Raw genomic sequence first — 13,876 nt, forward strand, 5'->3', positions numbered from 1 at the left:
CCCCCTGCAGCCGCGGGGGAACCATCGCACCTGCCCTGCTCACCGGGAGCCGCCAGCGCCCCTGCCGGCTGCGAGCGGAACTGCACCCGAGGGGAAATAGCCTGACAGCCGAGAAGGCTGGCACTGGGTTTGTGATTGCTGTTACTGCCATAGTTGTTGTTGTTTTGTTTGACTGGTTATATACATATATATATAGAGTAAAGAACTGTTATTCCTATTTCCCACATCTTTGCCTAAAGGCCCTTGATTTCAAAATATAATAACTTGGAGGGAAAAGGGGTTATATCTGCCACTTCAAGGGGGGCCTCTGCCTTCCTTAGCAGACACCTGTCTTTCAAAACCGAGACAGCAAGATAGACACATAAATTCTTATTCTGAGAATCACGGTGAAGATTTTGGCTTGGACTACCTCTGTATGTAGCTATGTAGCCCTCAGCTGGCATCAGCGCCTGCCCAGCAGCATTCTTGCACTGAGCTGTGGGAGCCCTGGTCTAGAAAGGTGCTAAGACAGTTGCTTCTGGTCATGAGGGAAGGTGAGGATTCGGGCAGAGAAGGGCTGAGCACCTGTGTGCTGGAGGATCTGTGTGGCTCGGACAGGTCCCATGGGATGCTTTGCAGTGCAGCAGGGTGTTAACCCTGGCTCTGTGCAGCTGAACTCCATGTACTTTGTCAAGTAGTACACTGAGCATGAAAATAGATCCTCAAAGGGACACATCTGAATGTGTCTTGCATATTTGCGTGCTCTAACACATGCATAAAGTTGCAAAGTCCTTTGACATATTTGAAAACCATTCTCTGAGGGCTTTATTAATGTCCCACGAGGCTCTAATATGACTCAAAGTTATAAAATTCCTTTCTGGGGATAGTCTGTCTTTCAAAAAGAACAGAAGAGTTGCTTCTGTAATATTAATAAATGGTCCAACTCCATAGCTAATGACTCAACTCTTTTTCCTTTAAATTTTAGTTTTTAACAAAGTAGTCTCCTATCTACAATAAAAAGTAAAACTTATTTGTAACATGAAATCATCCAGGTCAAAACACCTGTATTTGTCCTCAAGAAATCCTCAAGTTATTGCTGAGTGAACATTCTCCTCTCCAAAGTAAGACTGAAAAAAACCAAAACTTGGATGATATCAAGTATTATATTTGGTAGATCAGTCGACCAACAAGAAATAAGACTATAAAGTACTTCCACTCTTCACTTATACTGAACATCTTGTTTTGCCAGAGAAGAGAAAAAGAGGGAGATGAAAAGAAAAATTAATGGAAGAAATATTTTTTTTTCAAAATATGGTTTCTTGAAGTACTAAGATGTAAAGGAAATGTATAAGGCATAGAAAGCTGAAGAGAATTAAGGTTTTCTTTAGTACTTGTGGCCTAATTTAGCTTAATACCATTTTTAACAAGAGAGACAGTTTGCTTGAATAAATTAAGCAGAATTCACCTTTTCTTTGTAAGAGTTACTTAATAAGGAGGCCTGTAGCTTTTATGATAGCACACATTATGTATTAGAAATAAAATATTCACCAGTGAACTTTTTAACGAATGAATTATATCTTAAAACTGATACTGCATCTGCTATTTCTGAAAATCCCATGTAAGACAAAGCAAGTTTACTTTTAAATTCCAGGTCTTCTGGACCATGCTGACTTCTAAAAACACAGTAATTCAGTTAATTTTCTCCATAGAATCCTTCTTTTTCTTCCTTTCAACACATCTTTGTTGTAGGCTTAGCAGTGAATATCTGGAGGTTAATTCAGGCAATAGGATACCAGCATATAGAGAGTGTATAGACATATCTTGGCACTGTTGTGTGTATTTGAAGAAAATGCAGCATCCCATGGCAACTGTGTGGTTGTAAAGTCAAAAGAAGGAAATTGGACTCCCAGATTCATGACAGAGGTAGCTGGACTGTAAGAAGATAGTAATTTTCTACAGGACGAGGTGTTTTATTGTCATGTATCAGGGTGAAAGATGGGAAGCAGAAACATATTGCAAGGGACACAAGGTTTGTTTGGTAACTGGGAGCTCAGCCCAAAGGCTGATACTGGGCTATCACTCAGCAGTCAGTGGCAGTGGAGCTCTGCTCCATGCCCATGGGTTAGCTGGGTGCTCTCAAAGCACCAGAGGAAAGAAGAAATACCAGCAAAGAAGCATGCAGTAATCATTGTCTGTTCTTTTACATATGTAGCTATATATTTTCTGAGAAAAAGCCATAGAGATTTGTATGCATACATAATATTTTTGCTTACATCCATCCCCCTAACATTAGAGCACTAGTAATGCCTTTTGTTATTTGAAAGATAATCCATGTAAGCTTCTGCAATGATTAACCACGTCCTTTCTCCTCTGCATTGTTGTACTCTTCTGCACTGAGTTATCCTCTTTTAAGGAAAATGGTGGTAATCTCTGAGTTTATTTGGTCAGTAAAGATAAAAGGAGTTGCTGAATGAAAAAAAAGAAGTCACCCGCAACACTGTCATTTTTCCCCATTGCATAAACACTAGGGGAAGTGAATGAAGATGCAATGTTTCATTAAACTGTTATATGCAAACATTTGATTATGCAGGAAATTGAATTAAGACAGGCACATTGTTTTGCACATGGGAAAAAGGAGCGATATCCTGGTAGAAGCAATACCACAGTTGAAGTACAATGCCAAAAGTGGAAAGGGGGAGATGGGATGGATAATGGAAATGTCAGAAAGATGTAACATGAAATGCAGATGGAAGATCAGCGGAATGATTCAAAAGTTAGAATGACAAGATGAAAGGAGCAGGAAAGAGTAATTTTATTATTTCCGTTTAAAAAAGGAGCAAAACAAATTGCTCTGGTTGTGGTTGTGGTCTCAAGAGGTTATTGAGTCCATCTCCCTTTCTAAGGCAGAATGAACTGTGTTTAAACCAAGTCTGACAGATGCTTGTCTAACCTGTTTGTGAGATGCTGAATCTCCTTGCTTACTGCTTTCTCAGCCATTTTATTAGGCAGATTTTCCTATGAGCAATCTGTATTGCCTCCCCCACAGTATACACAGCTGTCAAAGCTGTCAATTTCCCCCCCCTTCTGTTTGCAGCAGCCTTTGTTGGACATGAAAGCTGTTACCATTTCACCCTTTTCTTCTAGAGATAAAACAGTCCCACATCTTTCCTGCAACTTATGTTTCTGAGAGTGGTGATCTTTCTCATGGCTTTCTTCTGATCTCTCTGGGCTAAACTGCTCCAACTGTTAATTAAAAGTGTGGTGCCAAAACTGACTGCAGTACTCTCACAGAGATCTTACCAGATAGAAAAGGATTGGTTCAGTTGCCTCATAGATTACATGTAATTCAACTGTCACATTTGTCTCATTCACAGCACAGCTGGTTCAATAGTCACCTTGTGATGCATTAAGGCGATGAGTGCTTTAACAAGTAGTGTGTGGCAACAGGGACCAAGATGTGGCATGCCACAGCTGGTGCTGAGCTCATGATTTGCACACCATCCATGTGTCCGATTTCCACCTTGGACCAACTTTAGTCTAGCACTGTAGCCTGCATGCCCACTAGGAGCTGAATGCATTTGGGTCCACCTAAAATACATCTTCTGTCTCACCTTTTGTGGTAAGGAATCTAATTTCATATATTCCAAGATCACTCTGTAATGTAAAGCAAAGCTTGAAATGTGATGATCTGCTTCTACATCTGAGAAGAACTGAAATACTAATGCAAATGCACCCTGTTACACCCGATCCTTTAATTGGAATTCTCCCATGCCACTTGCTCCATCCTTGATTTCTGTAGTGTTTTCTGACTCAGAGCTATGTTGTGCACTTGTCCCTGTTGAATAGCACCATATTTTTTCAAACTGTAGCTTCAGTTTGTCAAGATCATTCTGATATACAGGCTGTCCTCTAACTTGCTTGCAGCCCTTTTCAACTTTGCCAGATTGTCAGCTTTAATGAGTAGAGTGTCTATTCTGGCATCTACGCCACTTAATGAAATTCTGGAATAGGAGTTTTGCCAGAAGAAACCCCCTGTATATCTGCAGTAAGTGCAGTCTTCTATTTTGACAATGGTTAACCGAAAGACTGGAAAATGTTTCTTTTGCTAGTTCCACAGAAGCCTACTTTTTATTAGTTTAATCTAAACTGCATTTTTGTGGTTTGCTTTTGAATTTTTTTTCTAACATTTACCATACTAAAAAGTTTGCTCATGTCGAGTTGTATCACCTCTTTGATTTCCAAGACCTGCTATCCTTTTATAAGAAATAATAGGGTTGGTTTGGAATGACTTATTCTTAATTAATTCATATGCCTCTCATCTGTCTCTTTCTTACCCTTTATTTGCTTCCTCTGTTTGTTTGAGAGTTGTATTTAAATGGAATGAGCTGTAATTCTGCATTTCCTCTTTCTTCTTACATTTAAAAGTAGCTGTAACTGCCTGTCCGGTCTTTCAAAATCTTAGCTCTTCCACACAATTCTTAAAGATAGTTATTTACAACCATAGAAATGCTTCAGTTATCACCTGAACAGTGTGAGATGAATTCCATCAGCCTCACTGATCTTGGGTCACTTAACTCAAGTAAGCATGACCTAATCTCTTTCTTCTGTCATTTAGCAAGAATTTCCAGCTCTTTGCTCCTGATGTAAACCCTTCTATCATGGTTGACCCTTCCAGTGTACAAAAAGTGAAATATCCATTACGGAGTTGGCTTTCTTGGAGTCATAGTCAATAGCTTTCTCTCAGTTGAGTGGTGGATCAATTCTCTCCTTGATTTTTTTTAACAGTTTATATTTTTACAAGAAACCTTTTGTTATTCTATATGTACCTTACTAATTATATTTCTTTTTGTGCTGTGGCTTTTCAAATTGCATCAACATATTAGCACAATTCTGTGCTTTTCCATAGATTTTGGTTTATGTGTGTTATTTGACTCTGAAGTTTCGAAGAACTGACAGCTCCAGCCGCATGGCTCTCTTATGGTAGTCCTTGCTCTGCATTGCAATCTTTATGTCTCTGCTTTTAACAGTTTCTTTAAGCAGCTGCCAATCTCCTGACCTAATTTTCTTCTCAAATTGTACTTCTTGTGAAACATCACCTTCCCACCTTCAGAATCTAGTATACTCTGCTTGTTACTCTGCTAGGGGAACAAATCCATTTTTGAGCACTTACTTGATGTTTCTTGGTTGCCTGTGGTGGCTCCAAGCTGTGACAGAAGCTCTGTATTTTCCCCTCTTTTTCCACCCTCTTCTACTGGGATTATGTTCTTTTATCTCTTGATTCAGGGCAAAAGTTTAGAAGACAAAGCAGGATATAAGGACTATGAGAAGAGAAAAGGCCAAAGCATAGCCAGAAATTTGACCCACTGCAATGCAAAAGAAAGGTTTATAAGCAGGTTATGATAGGTTATGGTGTTGTCTACTGTAGCAACTAGTGCCAGGATTTAAAACACTGGTCCATCTATGTTTTTCCTCTTTTTTTCTTTTTTCTTTTTAAGATCATGGTAAGAATTGTAATCCCAAAGGTGGACATAAGGATTATACACACAACAAATATTATGGGACCGTAACTTTAAAAAATGAAGAGTCAAAGGCCTTCTTGCTATGTAAACTAATTATTTTTACTGCTGTTTCCATGTAAATAACAGCAAGGATTCTGTTACTCTATGCAAATAATAGATAGTGTTAGGGATGAGAATGGCCTCTCTGAAGCAGCTTGCCCTTGCTCTAGTACAGCATTCTGGAGGCAAATAAAAGTCCTGACATAATACATCTTGCTCATTATATAGCATGCTGAGTCTAGGTTCATATGTGTGAATTCATACACAGAAGTCACGACAACTGTATTTACTGCATATTGCAGCGATTCTATGTAGTAGAATATGGGTATGAGGTCTGTTTTCTAGGATCACCAGTCCAGAAAAACCTTGTTTCTTCATATTTCCAAAGGGTTATTTTTCTATAATGATGCAGAGACTCTTGGATGGACAGTTTGGAGCTTATTAAATTGAGTCCATTGCACAGATGAACTCTAATAGTACCTTGCTGCATGGAGAAGTTAATTCTTCCCTCGGGGTCACTAACCTGCGATGTTTAACTCTGCTTGTAAAATAGTGAAACTGGGATATCTGGGATAAGCGGTTTGGGTACATACCCTCATCTTAAGCTACCAACATGACTTCTTACACCGCCTCATAACCACACTGCTCTTTTAACACTGGGGATTTAGCTGTTTCTGTTTTCTTTTATTTATTTTTTTTTTCTTTTTGGCTTTTATCTCTCTCGTTTTCATTACAGCAAAGATCACCTGAGCTTTCTCACACAGCATCCACATAGATAAGTCCTCAAGCCTCTGCTGGAGGCTTTTTTCAGTCAAAGTTCTGTATCTCTCTGGTCAGGAAGCACCTGGAAGCATGCAGTTCCTTACAGGGATTCAGGAACTTGCTTATATGTAAGCACTCAGGCGGGGCTGAGCACGTGACAACTCATTTCTACAACAGAGCATGTCTCTTCAAAACATTTTGAAAACAGATTCCCACCATCACTACAGAGAGTAAGCCCTGAACGCTGCTGGACTTGATGTGATTATTTATTTTAATTTTGCTAGGCTCCTGTGAGCTGATCTTGAGTTGGCATTTAAGGTTGAAGTGGTGAAAATAAACCCTTGTCTCATGTCCTGCAGACCTTCCTCATACCTCAGAGCAGACCAAGCAGGTTCAGTCAGTTTTGCTCTCCTGATCCCTCTGTGCACACCTAATCCCTCCCTGCCTGATAGACATGCATCCTTCTCAATCATGGCTGGTCTGCCCTCCTGGTAACCACGGTGCTTTGACAGCATCCTAATGGCATGAACTTATGCTGGTGGCAATAAAGAGCGCTGCCTGTGACCAAAGGTGCCAAAGGCAGTAGACATGGCCAGGATTATTTATTTATTTATTTATTTACTTTACTTTTTAAATATCAAGCCTCTGTTTCTCATTTTTTCCTTTATATTCTACATACCTCTATGTGGGAATGGTGAACTTGAACCAAATAAGTAGATGAGTACAAATGTTTATTTGGATTTATACTTTTTTCTCTGATAGTTTTTAGTTTCCCATACTGTCAAGTTCTCCAAATTTAAACAGTTTCTTTCTCGAATAAAGTTAATTCTTCTTATTGTCTTAAATGTTTATTGCATTACTGGCAAGTAGAAGTCATCCCCACCTTCAGGGTTTCTTTTGTAAATAAGACTCCTGCTTTGTCTTGTAATCTATGATCAAAAGGTGTATATTAGACAAAAATGTCTTAATACAGTAAAATTACACATAGTAGCCCATTAAATAGAGTACAAAAAGAGAGAAATTATTACTTTGTTTCTTGCATGAATAGTACTGCATCTTTGGAATACTTTATGAAGTATTTCACACATGCCTAATGTACAGTAATCCTGTTGTAACTTGGAAAACAGGTGAAATGGGATTTAAAATTCTCCTGAGAAAGACATGCACACTACTCTGAGGCAGTCCCATTTACTTAAAATTTCATTTTACTATTCCCGCAGAGAGACAAAGAACACACTCTATAAAAAACACTGTTTCTTATAAGCTGACAGCTATGGAACCAAATCTGCCCTAAATTATAAATTGCATTTTCTGTTTCTTGATACACCTAAAACTAAAAGGCATGTGGCTAAACTGCTCTCCCATGATTAATCCAGTACTTAAACACATAAAGAAAACAGCAGAATAGCTCCAACAAACTTATTACAACAAATTATTCATGAATTTTCTTTCAAGCAAATGAATATCTGCTGTTCTTCTCAGCAGAAAATCCTGGGCTCCAATTTTTGACAAAGCTGATAAAAAATAATTGTTTGAGAGAATAAATCCTCCTATGGAGGACATTGCATTTCCCACATCTTCCCTTTTTATCAGGAGTACACTAAAACTGCCTGGAGGCTCTTCAAACAGATGAAATATAGTCCTAAATAGATGTGCTTAATGTTGTCTAAATCATAGCAAAGTACTGAGAGGGCTGGAAATCTCACCACCTCCAGCTGCTCCCATAAACATGTAAGACCCAGCTATAACTTGAGTAATTTCCTCAGTCTCTTCAGGGCTGTTATTCTATTCTGAGGTTTGTAGGTATTAAGCTTTAATCTAGCCTATTCAACTGCAAGAAGAATGAAAATATTTCTTAAAACACCCGAAGGTGAGCAAGTGGGAGGGAGAGAGAGACCTGCCTACAGGGCAAGGGCACTGGGTTTATCCCAGCTGGCCCAGGAGATGTTCTGAGACCTTGAAAGACATGCTTGCAGATCCACCAGGCATAGAGGCACCTCTTGGATTCCTGCCAAGTGGTTCCCTCACTGTGAAGCTATTCTTTTGAGCATCTTTTATCTGCCATTTAGAGACATTAACAAGTAGCTGCATCTCACAGAGAAATACCACTAGAAATAATGAAGCCTGGCTTCCTAGGGGTTTGTGTTTCTTGACTGATTATAAGTGCTGATTGAAACTTTCCAATCACAGGAGATGACTCCTATAACATTTCTTCTCTTGGATTTTAGATATTTCAAATTTATATAGTCACATTATAGTCTTTCATTTTTCAGGACCCTTCTGTGGGGTGTTCAGCTGCCCTTCTTCATGCAACATGAGAAGAAGAGAGCACTCTGCCCTCCTGGTATATTGGTTTGAAATCATCACTAAAAAAATGATTGGGGAAATACACATGAATGTGAGACACTCATGTGCCTCTGCACGAGCAGAGAAATCTCACATCCTACAGAAATCAAAGTAATGGACACCCTAAAAATTTGTGAAGTACACACACCCAAATGCATGTCTGTACCACCAAAAGAGAAGGAAGCAAGTGAGGAACGGCCCTTCAGTTTTGACCCTATGTAATTGTGGTCTCTTGAAAGTAATGGAATTAGCTGAAATTACACCAGCAACCTACCAAAACCAGACCTTCAGAATATTAAAAATGTAAGAGGCCATGCCCCATATTTATTATGAGCTCCAGGAGAGCATAAGAAGCCTGACTCTCTTCCCATTTACACTAATGCATTGTTGATTTGCAGTTGGCTTGCTTTTGGATCAGGTTGCATAAGTGGGGAAATGAAGCCCAGTTGTTTCATTACACCTTTCACAAAAACAAGGGAGAAGTGGCTCCAGTGGTGCAGTGACAATGTTCTTGATTGTCTTACGCTCTAAGAAATCTGAGAAGTGAGAATATGACGAAATATTTAAGGAAACAGAGCATGAATGTGAAGTTTTCTTGCCAAAACAAATAAATGTGGATTTGCAACATTTCTGGAAAGGGGCCAAGCAGATTTTACAGGAAGTTCATTAATCTGTGTTTAAAGACATATGATTGGACAATCCAATGCAGTGGATAACTTCATCGGTCCCCTTACTCACTTGATGTGAAGTGTACTAATTGCATTTACTTGCTCCTTTTGGTTTCCTTTCTTTATTTTATGTGGACTTGAATATTTTCCTCTCTCACTTGACTGATTTTGAGTGGCATCTGCAGAGACATGCCTGCCTCCAGGACAAAATAGACACTGATATTTTCAGAAGAAATTATTCCTCAAAAAAAACCAACCAAAAACCCAAAAACAAAATTAAAAAAACAAGACAGTGAGATAGATATTTTTATATGCTGTTGCATTTTTCAACATGGAAAAATTCTTATCAGGCAATCTTTGAAATTCTTCTCAAGATGGAGAAAGTTCCCCTTGTTACTGAGCCACTGATTTCAAAACTCTTTAAAAAATAACCTTAAGCTACAGGCTTTGAAAATTAATTGCTGAGAAGCCTGAATTTAGAAACATGCTTTTAAAACAGAAAAAACCCCAGCGATGGGATTAGTAAAAAATTGACAGAGCTGTTCAGGGCAGCATCCTATACTGAGAAATTGAAAGATCTAACATTTATTTTTGTTTTTATTTTTTGACGAAAGCTCCCTTTGAGTTCAGCCCAGGTTTTGCAAATGCCCAAGCTGCTGCTGGTGATTCCCGCCTGGCAAGCAGGGATGGGTGTGCACAGCAGTGAGTCACTAGCTTGTCTCCCAGCTGAGATGTTGGTACAAATGACACCTCTCTGCCAGGGTACTGCCTTGAGGCACTGCCCTTGGGGCACAGCACTGCCACCAAATTGCTATCAGGGCAGCCAGTTAGCCTGTGCCACTGCTGGGGGACAGGAATTCTTACAAAACATCTCTTACAAATCCCTGTGTGCCAGGGGCTGCAGCCTTCAGAGAGAACTCACCCTGATTTCTGTCTTTTGCTTACTCCTGGGTCTCAGTCAAGGTCACTGGGTATCTCATGTTCCTACCCCTGTGAAATATGTGGGGTCAAGGCAGAAGTCACTCTTGGTTCTCTATGTCAAGACCATGCAATAAGCAAGAAAGGAGTGAAGGAAAAGGTGGATATTCAGAACAGAGACAAATGGAAATCTTCTTAGTAAACTTAGCTGAAGAGCAAATAAGAGGGTGCCAGGAGGTCTGAAACAAAGTGTCATGCTGCTTTTGTAATTGCCTAATTGGACAAAATAATTCCTTCCTGCAGGGTGACCCTCTCTTGCATCTCCACCAAGGAAATGCAATACAAAATAAGGAACTGAGTTTTCAGAATAAACCCATTGTCTTTATTGAATTACCATTTTATGCTATTATGATTATTGCATAATTATCCACTTGTTGTGGGTACTCATGTCTTTTTATACATTTCCTGCTCTCACAGTCATCATAGCATGGGACCACCCCAGAGAAGCCCTTTGTCAAACATTCCTCTGCTTCAATGCCAGAAAGTGTTTTGCTCTTTGGCAATCAACTTCTCCACTTAATTTCTTAGTTCTTAAGGCTTGTTTATCTAGAGGCCTCCAGAAACTTGCTCACATAGCTGGCATTACTAAAGGTGGCAGGCAACGGTAAAACACTTTGATCCCAGTCCTCAGGTGCTGTAACTTGTCTGAATTGGATGGGTGAGCCTTTTCACCATTGATCAAGCAGTTTGTAGCAGATTATCATAATTAAGCACCTTTGAAGTGCCAAGTTATATGAAGCTCTGGAGCAGTTCAGGTTTCAGAACTCAAATCAAATTCATTAATATTCTCATTTTTTAGGGATATTGTGCTCTTTATGAAGTGGTTTTTCTGGACATTCTTATTTGTCCTGGTGAGGCTGCTCCACTTGGGAAAAGCACATGAAGGGAAATCATCCAGAGCTAAGAACCTGTCCTCACTCCTGATTTAATCCTAACCTCATGTTTTCCTAACCTAGTCATGGGAGCTGCATCTCCCAGTGGAAGGTTAGACCTAGCCTTGCTTCTGAACCAGGCTGATCTGTGTCACTCTGCCCGTGCAACAAACAAGGCAGCTCAGCCAAGCATCAGAAGAGCAGTCCCAAGCCAGGTAGCCTGAGTCTGTCTCCAGCATACTGCCACCACCAAAGTTAGAGCATTTTTCTGGTAACCCCACCAGGAGAGACATTGCCTCAACAGTTTAGTAAAATAAAAAAAATTAGCTTAAAGTCACCTTTGCAATTGTGCTTCCAGGGCTGTACTCAGTAGCCCCTATGAAGTTGGGAGGAAGCTTTGTCTGTTCTCTAATTAATGCTTCTGCTGCCAGCTATTCCCACTCCTCCTCTGTTTCCAAGAGGTACCCGTGTAACCAGTGCTTACCTGAGCTCCACCCACTGCCTGGTGCAGTCCCACCACCCTGCCCAGACATCCATGGCTGGGAGGAGAGAGTTGTTGGGAGCCCAGGAAGGGCTCATGAGGACATTTGGGAGTGCACCCATTTCTCACAGCCCTGCCTACAAACATCTAATAAGTGAATTTACTGAGTATTTTATTGGCAGTTCTCTCACTAAGGGGAGTACATGTTGGAGAAATTTTGAAAAAGAAGAAAGTAGCTGTTTCTAAACAGTGATGTCAAAAGAGGAAAAAAAACCCCAGTATTTTGTTGCAGAACATGCAGGGACAAAAAGCTCCCCACATCTGAACTGCAGTAAGGATGCAAATGTGACATTTAAATACCTGTCCCTACCTTTTCTTCCCAAAACCCAGCTTTCGAACCCCAAAGTCAATAGACATTAAAATAAGAATACAATAAAAATAAAGTCAAAATGCCCATGCCTCTGAAATGTCCCACAGAAAATAAGATATTGAAAATGTTGCAGTTCCACTCTGCTAGCTCAGCAACCAAGATGAGAATGGAAGAAATACTGGCTCAAATCTTGAAGTTACCAAATAAACAGGTTTAAATAGAAATAGACTGGGAAGCAGTGAAAGAGACTTTAAAATATGTAATTACTAATTACTCTGCCTGAAAGTGTCAGTTGCTGTCTGTATTTTTGAGAGACTGGGTTTATAGGGAGCATCCAATGCCCACGCTGATGGAGTTTTTACTTTGGAGTAGCTCTGGTCTGGTTCTGTGAGCTTAATTGCAATTAGCTGTGAGATTGTTTTGTTCCACCCATGAGCAGCCAAGATTGCATGTCCCCAGCTGCTCTGCAATGTGAGGCACAGAATGATACGTGGTGGAGGGCAGCAGATTCATTTCCAAGTGAGCTCCTGCTCTGAAATCAACCACTAGTGCAGGCTACACACTTTGTTAGTAATTTCTCAACACAAAGTAGCCCCTTCATCTGGTTATCATTTCTGCCTGTAACTAAGAGAAGAAAAGACATACCATCTGCCAAAAAATGTACAAATACGAAAAGTGCTTAATATATATTTATAAGAAAATTCCAATAAGGAGCAAGAAAACACAGCGATGCTTGTTTTCTCAATGACTATTGCAATATTTTGGTATGTAGTTACAGTGCTACTTCATGTTAGTCTGAATCATTACTATTAACAAATCTAGGAGCTTCACAAAGGCCACATCTAAAAAAGAATTTTCATCTTCCACTAATTGCATCATTTTATGAAGTCTTAACAGACTCAAAAAAATTGGCCTACAGTCTGAGTGACAGTTTGTGTTGCAGATTTAGAGAGGATATGAAATTTTCCTATATCAAAGCTGAAGAACAGTTCTGACAGCTGCAAATGTTCTCTGAATTAATAATGTGGAGCTGGTATAAGACAATGTTTAAGAAAAATCCATTTCTTTCTGCAGCATTGAAGCCCCTTGCTTATAAAATATTAAACAGGATTAAAATTGGTATGCTGCTTGAATGGGAAGAGAAAACTTGAAATCCACATATGAATCCAGAAGTGAAAAGAATCATTAGTTCCAACTTTTATAAGGGATAACTTATAATTCGGGGTAAAACAACACCCTGCCCTTGCTACTAAAATTCAAACCGATATTTTGGCTCTGGCATAGGAAAGAAAATCCACTTTCTATCTTCATCATTTAAGCCCCACTGACCAACCCTTATTTGCAGAAGCTTTCTTCACTTTAACTATAACAAACACCTCTGGAAGATTAAGTAAGCTTGCTATCTGCTGTGTAAGCTCTCTGAATATTAATTGACAAATCTGAAGTTCTGGTTTGAAGTTCACCTTCAGAAATGAGAGAGATCTATATCATCTGTGTAAAACTCACCTGTGCACTCACCTGACGCAGTCCCCCTAAGCAAGTCAGTGCTTTCCCAGCTGGTGAGATGCTGTATGTGCTGGACCAAGAGCTGCAGAGAGGTCCTACTGCCTGGAGCAGACACAGAAACAGCCCAGCTGGTGTTTATCTCATGGAAGCCAGGGTGAGTGCACAGGGCAGGAATATCTGAGGGGATGTTGCAAGCCTTTTCTGTCTGCGTGGGTTGAAAGAACTTCCCGTCAAAGTCTCAGGAAAAGTTCCAGCCTTGTATTTACAGCTGAGATGAAGCTGTGGTTGCTTTTGTCATGCTGGCACTGACTTGCCCCTTGGCTATATGCCAGGCCTAAGGTTTGGCTTCCTTTCCC

The 13,876-nt window shown here is 39.9% G+C and overlaps 1 protein-coding gene across 3 annotated transcripts in view; it reads right to left on the reverse strand.

Annotated features, from left to right (window-relative positions):
- Window positions 1–13,876, reverse strand: part of STEAP4 (STEAP4 metalloreductase) — a 30,102-nt gene that overhangs the window by 7,425 nt on the left and 8,801 nt on the right. The window contains exon 1 of one of the 3 annotated variants that reach the window (XM_017729249.1): window positions 13,533–13,709. The exons of 1 other annotated variant lie outside the window; for it this stretch is intronic. The gene's annotated coding sequence lies outside the window, so the exon portion shown is untranslated. Of the gene's footprint in view, window positions 1–13,520; window positions 13,710–13,876 lie in introns of those variants that run through there. One more of the 3 variants, XM_008629891.2, reaches the window with a different exon arrangement.

This window comes from Corvus brachyrhynchos, unplaced genomic scaffold, assembly GCF_000691975.1.
Source record: "Corvus brachyrhynchos isolate BGI_N302 unplaced genomic scaffold, ASM69197v1 scaffold142, whole genome shotgun sequence".
In the NCBI taxonomy this organism is placed as follows: Eukaryota; Metazoa; Chordata; class Aves; order Passeriformes; family Corvidae; genus Corvus; species Corvus brachyrhynchos.